Below are 8,314 nucleotides of genomic sequence, written 5' to 3'. Positions count from 1 at the left end.
CTATACCCCTTTAGTAAATCTTCAAAAGCTCATTTTAATAGAAGAATGCTTTATATAAAATGCTAATTTGTATTTTGTTGCAATATTTGATTTATGTTTTGTACTTGGGTATTATATTTGTGGACTTTGAGAGTAAAGAGATATCAAATCCAGTATGGTTTTGCTAACCATGCTGTCTTAGGTAAATTGCCTGATTTTATTGCAACTTTATTTTCTTATTTTGTGAAACTTGGATAATAACTTTGTGAACTACACTGCAAGTTTATGGACACGGACAGTGGACAGTGGTCCTAGTAAGCGGAAAACATTTAATCAGTATTCACCACTGGAAAATAAATGGTTGATTATTACTTACCATCCATTTTTACTTCATTGTGCCTTCATCCCTACTTGCTAATCAAACCTCAGGGATGAATCAGAAGAGTTCTTAACTGCTAATAGAGCTCCATCTCATTTCCATCCCCCCCCCAAAAAAAAAGCTTAAAAAGCAAACCATTTACCCAATTCTTCTTGCTGTTGGACATGTCTGAGTGAGAGCTTAATGGCAGCTCTCTCACCATCATTGGGAAACCATTGTTGACACGAACTATGGCAAAGTCTAAATCTAGGGTTGAGTCATGGAATCTCATTCAACTTTGGAAGCAAAGTATACAACCCACCTAGACTGTTTTGGGAAAGAAAAAAATAAGGTCTGTTGCTTGTGGTAAATGTAGAAAAAAATTTGTTTTTATTGCAGCATTCTAACTCATATAGTTACTCATAATAATGGTAGTCTTCCATGCTCTCTTTGGAACTGAGTGTTCATAACTATAAAATTGAGAGCAGCTTCTTCTAATTTTTAATCTGTCTTTAATCTAGTCATTGTTATTTTCCTTAACACAAGCTTCAACAAATGTATTCTTAGGTAACTTTTCTTCTTCATATTGGATTTTTCTTGTTTTTCTTTCTGGGACTGAGAAAAAGTATAAATAAATGTTCCCTCAAATTTTGCCAACTCTCCAAAAGTTTATACTTCATTTTTTGCTCTTTTATTTCTGATTCAAATCTGCAATTCCCTTTATACATTTCCCACTTAACATCACATGTCATTGATTTAATTTGCATTCTCAATTCTTGGTTATTTTCTAGTCTTTTCTTTCTTTTTTCCTTTGTATTTTTTCCCTTTAATTTGCTTTAGACATACATAGAACTCCTTTAATAGAAATGACATAGTTGATTTATATGACTCATATGCTTTCTAATTTTTGGTTTCTCATGTATATCTTGCTATTTCCCATGACTTTTTCTTTTTTTTTCTTTTTCTTTTAGCAACCGAATATTGCATTTTCTCTGCAAGTTATATATTTTTAAATCTGAGCAATTTATTTCAGACTGTTCTCATCCTCACACAATCCTGTTTTCCAATGTCTTTTCTGTAATGCATAGGTTTTTATAAAAATGAACAAAACAATATATATATAAGCAAAAAGGAAGCAGTATTTTTCTAAAATAACACTGCACATAAATCATAAAAATTAAATTAGAATGTCTAGAGATAAAATGCAATTTGCCTTAACTTGCTATGACTTATTATAGTCACAGAATTATAAATCTATACTGAACAGATAAATGTGCATTCACTGTACTCAAAACAACCAAATGAGATCATAATAAAATGAACATTATCTTTTACCATATTGACATATACATGTAGATCTATCTATTAGTCTGGAGACAGGAGGGAAAAATTGACTAATACTGAGCATTTATTAAACTCTTCATCACATGCTCTGAAAAAAGTTTTAACTTGTGGTAAAAAAATGTTAACTTAGCAAAATTGTTAAATTTATACCAATAATATAATAGCAGCAAGTGAAACTAGCTCTATTTATGAACTTTGGACATAATTGATAGTTTCTGAATGTATAAGAATAAAAATTGATATTTGTTTTCAGACAACTCCTGGAGATTTGAGGATCTTTTTTTCATTATTTGTTCTAATTAGTTGCACATGAATAGATTTCAGGATTTTAATTTCCTTTTTTCTTTTGCCAAAATTGTTATGAACACTGGTGACAACTTAGCAAATACTCAGATTATTTCCAGACTTGGAATTTTAGATTTGTTCTTCAATGCTGAACAAAATCTAGTATTCTTACTTTTTAAAAGGCTTTGAAATAGTAGATATAATGTATTCAGAAAGCAGAATACCAAGGTCTGCTTGGTCTCTGATCTCTCTGATCTTTCCTCAGATAAACTAACCTTTGATTTTTTGTTTGTTTGTTGATTTGTTTGTTATTTTTAAAGAAATTTCTCCTGGGAATTAAATTAATCTCGGTTCTTGACTCCAGAGTTTTAGACCCAGTTTCCTGCCAGCAGGATCTACACGCTTCCCCAAATTCTAGAATATAAGCCCAGAATCCCCCACTGTAGAATGAGACATCTCTTCAGACTGTGGAGTTTCCACTCATTGTTTTCTTTCCTAATACTCCCTGAATATTCATGAACTTGGTATTGAGGTTTGGCTTGGAAGTATTAGATAACCTCTTTGTATTCTTTCATCCTTTCATCTCAAATAAAATTAAGACCTTTTATTTATTCTATCTTGTTCTTACAACTTTATCTTTCTCATAAGTCTTCTTGCTCCTAAACATTATGATTTGGACCTTTCAAAATTTTTTTCTAGGAAAACTAGACTTACTTTCTTTCTTCCTTTCTTCCTTTCTTTCTTTCTTTCTTTCTTTCTTTCTTTCTTTCTTTCTTTCTTTCCTTCCTTCCTTCTTTCTCTCCCTCCCTCCCTCCTTCCCTTCCTTCCTTCCTTCTTTCCTTCCTTCCTTCCTCCCTCCCTCCCTCCCTCCCTCCCTTTCGTTCTTTCATATGTTCTTTTTAGATACACATGACCATAGAGTGTTTTTTGACATGCTCTACATACATGAAGTGTATATATTTTAATTAGGATCCCATTCTTCTGGTTGTCCATGATGTGGCATTTCACTGGTGATACATCAAACATGTACATAAGAAAGTTGCATCTGATTAATTCTACTGTCTTTCCTACTCCCGTCCCACCTCCCTTCCCTTAGGCTTCTTCTATATTCTCTATGTGGAACATTTTCCTTAAATTTTATATTCATTACTTTGTTTCAACTGAAACTAGGTCTTCATATAAGAAAGGTTTATCATATGAACTCGGGCCCATCTTCTTGGAACATGATGTGTGCATTCATTCAGAACCCCATGTTCAGAAGAATTATTTACTTGATATAATGTTTTATTTTCCTCTTAATCCTTAACCATTTTATCCTTGAACATTTTCTTTTATTATATATTTTTATTAATTCTTATTGTCTGTATAACATTAGGATACACTTTGACCTAATCACAAAAGCATGGAATACAATATGCTCCAACTCAATCCCCAGGATGTACCCCCTCCCCACTCCTCCCTCCCCCTGTTTTCCTCCCTCTACTGATTTTTCTGCAGTTTATTTATAGTATTTTTAATTTATTAGTGTTTTGTATATATACTTGATGTTAGGATTCACTATGCTATATTCATGTATGTCCATTCAAAACTCAGATTTATTCCACCATTCTTTGCTTTTCCTGCCCCCACCCCCATCCTCTTCATCTACTCTACTGATCTTTCCTAAATTTTGATAAAATTTTCTCTCTGATTTTTTTTCCCATTTCTATCTTTCTTTCTTCTCCTACCCATTTGGAATAGCTTCTGATATTTTAATAAACATGAAACCTTTGGGTTTGGGGGACTGGCTTATTTCACTTAGCTGGATAGTCTCCAATTCCATCCATTTGCCAGCAAGTAAAATAATGTTATTCTTCTTTATGGCAGAGTTATACTTCATTGTGTATATAAACCACATTTTCTTTACCCATTCTTCTGTTGAAGGGCACCTAGGTTGGCTCCATAGCTTAGCTATTGTGAATTGTGTTGCTATAAACATTGATGAGGCTGTGTCACTGTAGTATGCTGATTTTAAATCTTTTGAACATCTACTGAAGAGTGGGAGAGGGGGGTTCATATGGTGCTTTCTTTCTTAGTTTTCTTGAATCATTTCCATGCTGCTCCGGACTTTTTTTGTAATATAAAATATAGTAGGACAGTTGAGTATGTGTGCAGACAGAGGAGAAACAGACCGTGTATGTCTCCCATTGCTCCTCATCACCCTGTCTGCACATATTACTCATGATGACTAGGAACCTGAATTCCAGTGGACTCTTGAGGTATTGAGAGTCCACCCAGACTCAATGCAAGTATAGATAAATGTGGATTACGTTAGTGAATAATCAGGGGAACTAAGTGTCTCAAGAAGCCTGATAGGTCATGTTTATTAGAAGTGTAATTGGTTTTGAATGCAGAAAGTAAACAAAGACATTCTAAGGAACACAAAGGACAAGGAAAATTATCATACCCTTTCTTTCTAATGTTACTTCACTGTATAATCCAACCATGTATACTGAATATGATGGCATAGAAGGACAGGGAAGACAACCCATTGCTCTTCTAGTCCTTCAGAATTCTTCTCTAAGACTGTTATAAAGCATTGGCATTATGCTTTAATCATCAAAGAGTAAAATGAAAAGGCTCAAGTTACTTTGGTGCAGTGTTTCTACTATTCTGGGTAAGGAAAACATGCATATAAATACACAAATTATAAAACAGAAATTTCTGTCTTTTTTTTAACATATGGGTTAAATACTCATATTACATTTGAAATTTGGATGAGGTATTTAGCAAAAGTCATGGACAATTTCAGAAAATTTTACTTCTGTTAACATGCCAGTCATGGTGTTTTAGTCAAGAATATAAAATTTATGTCATATTACTTCTACTTGATTGCAAGTATCTGATCATCTCTAGATGTTGTCGAATACAGCTGTGCCAGTACAGGTATACATTGAGATATATATTTGTCTGTTTATCTTTACCAAAATGGAAATTTCTTATTCTTAGTTATTCATTTAAACTATAACAAAATATATTAATGAAAGGCAATATGTAAAGACAAATTGCATAATCCAATTTTATTACTGATAATAATAGTCACTGTAAAATCATAAAAGTATATGTAGCTTCAAGTGACCATATTTCACACACACAAAAATGGTCTCATGTCAAATTTCTTTTGAATTTATGGTGAAATTTTCCATGACCCAGCAAGAAATTCATTTGAGTTTGAATCATATCACTTACTTATGCTCACCCCACCTCTTTAAGTACACATTGAATGACTCTACAGTTGAGTCAAATAGAAAGATACAAGAGGTTTAGGTATAATTAAGCTTTGTTAGACCAAGAAAGTACTTAAGGTCTTGCTCTTTTCTAATCATTTATTTTTATTGATCAAATTATGGATGTTATTATGCAAATGACTTTAGACAGGTCAAATGTCTAAATTAATGCATTAGTACACTTAAGTGTTAAAATGAAACCTTAGACCACAGGGCTATCTATTTAAGACTTGATTGAATACAAATGGGCAGTTTTTCAAAGAGAATTCTAAATGAATTCAAATGAGAATCTGGAATATCCAAACAGAATCCTAATTTATTATTCTCAGTCAATATATGTGTAATTTATACATATCTATATAATATAAAACTTCAAATTCAGTGATAGTTTTTTTTTTCTCATTGCACTTCTTGTGCACTTGGATTTAATAACAACAGGATCTTTCTCATACCAATGGAGTTCTTCTTCAATGACTTGCTTATTTGAATGATATTTCATAAGACATGGGCATATTCACTCTCTTCTCATATTTGGTGTTAAATATTTGATCATTGTTACTTTTTTAAAATGGAAGTTATTTTGTCATTAATTTTCTTCCAAAATGAGTTGCATCTACACATTATTTTAATTACTTTCACATCAATGGTCCAATTTAATTTGTGGTTGATTTCATTTAACATGAGAAAAAAAAACAACCAATCAAGGAAAATACATAAATATACATTTGAATTAAAAAGGCTCATTAGTATACATAGGTTTGTAAAAATTCATTAGACAACTTGTTTCATTATATTGTACATGTATATCACATTTTCTTTCTAAATCTGGGATATAGTATAATAACATAAAAGAAGGTGAGCTACCTTGCATAGGTCATGGTATTCTGTTTCAGTAACATTTTGGTAATGCATCATATCTTTTAATAAAATAATGTGAAAATTTTTTATTTACAACAGTCCCAGTTTTATTAGATGGTTTATTCTTCATTATTTGTCAAAGTTCTCTCACCATTGTATCATTTGGTAAAATTAAAACAACTCTACATTTTAAACTTGTTGTTGTTGTTGTTGTTATTATTATTATTATTTTATTTTTATACTTCACTTCTTCCTAAAAAATGATTCTATATTTATTTATAGTTCATTCCTTTGTTAAGACATGTTTTAATTTTAGAATACAGCAAGGCATTCATATACTATAACATTGACAAATGATAAAAAATGTACCCAAATATGGGCACACATTTTCAATACAAAAGTTTTGTGACAATGCCTGGCTTACCATATATGTTCAAAATATCTATATTAAATATATTTGAACACTTGAATGCCATTTAATTTTTTGTACTCTAAAATTCCCTCATTATAAATACTTAATTACCTTCTCATTGGAATACAAAGTATTTGTGGATTGTTTGCTGATGTTCTTTAAAATCTAAAACTTTTAAAAATAGTAAGAACATGCCCACAAATTTTCATATATGCCAAGTTTTTTAATAATTAATTAAGTATAAATACTGAAGTTTATTAGTACATAATCAAACATACCACTCATTCTTTTTTTTTACCAATGTATGATAATTTATTTCAGACTTCAACATAAAAATATGCTCTGAAGGAGAACATTAAGTATATAAGCTGCAACAGAGTTAAAGAGCAATTATTTTTTTTAATTAATTTTTATTGTAGGTTGTTCAAAACATTACATAGTTCTTTATATATCATATTTCACACTTTGATTCAAGTGGGATATGAGCTCCCATTTTTACCCCATATACAGATTGCAGAATCACTTCAGTTGCACAACCATTGATTTACATATTGCCATTCTGGAGTCTGTTGTATTCTGCTGCCTTTCCTATCCTCTACTATCCCCCCTCCCCCCTCCCCTCCCCTCTTCTCTCTCTACCCCCTCTACTGTAATTCATTTCTCCCCCTTATATTTTCCCTCCTTTCCCCTCACTTCCTCTTGTATGTAATTTTGTATACCCCTGAGGGTCTCCTTCCATTTACATGCAATTTCCCTTCTCTCTCCCTTTCCCTCCCACCTCTCATCCCTGTTTAATGTTAATCTTCTTCTCATGCTCTTCTTCCCTACTCTGTTCTTAGTTACTCTCCTTATATCAAAGAAGACATTTGGCATTTGTTTTTAAGGGATTGGCTAGCTTCACTTAGCATAATCTGCTCTAATGCCATCCATTTCCCTCCAAATTCTATGATTTTGTCATTTCTTAATGCAGAGTAATACTCCATTGTGTATAAATGCCACATTTTTTTTATCCATTCGTCTATTGAAGGGCATCTAGGTTGGTTCCACAGTCTTGCTATTGTGAATTGTGCTGCTATGAACATGGATGTAGCAGTGTCCCTATAGTGTGCTCTTTTTAGGTCTTTAGGGAATAGACCGAGTAGTGGAATAGCTGGATCAAATGGTGGTTCCATTCCGAGCTTTCCAAGAAATCTCCATACTGCTTTCCAAATTGGCCGCACCAATTTGCAGTCCCACCAGCAATGTACAAGAGTACCCTTTTCCCCACATCCTCGCCAGCACTTGTTGCTGTTTGACTTCCTAATGGCTGCCAATCTTACTGGAGTGAGATGGTATCTTAGGGTGGTTTTGATTTGCATTTCTCTGACTGCTAGAGATGGTGAGCATTTTTTCATATACTTGTTGATTGATTGTATGTCCTCCTCTGAGAAATTTCTGTTCAGCTCCTTGGCCCATTTGTTGATTGGGTTATTCGTTATCTCATTGTCTAATTTTTTTAGTTCTTTGTATATTCTGGATATTAGGGCTCTGTCTGAAGTGTGAGGAGTAAAGATTTGTTCCCAGGACGTAGGCTCCCTATTTACCTCTCTTATTTTTTCTTTTGCTGAGAAAAAACTTTTTAGTTTGAGTAAGTCCCATTTGTTGATTCTAGTTATTAACTGTTGTGCTATGGGTGTCCTATTGAGGAATTTGGAGCCCGACCCCACAGTATGTAGATCATAGCCAACTTTTTCTTCTATCAGACGCCATGTCTCTGATTTGATATCAAGTTCCTTGATCCACTTTGAGTTAACTTTTGTGCATGGCGAGAGA

This window comes from Callospermophilus lateralis, chromosome 11 (assembly GCF_048772815.1).
Source record: "Callospermophilus lateralis isolate mCalLat2 chromosome 11, mCalLat2.hap1, whole genome shotgun sequence".
Taxonomy (NCBI): Eukaryota; Metazoa; Chordata; class Mammalia; order Rodentia; family Sciuridae; genus Callospermophilus; species Callospermophilus lateralis.
The sequence above is the reverse complement of the archived record's forward strand: the minus strand, read 5'-3'. Positions refer to the sequence as shown.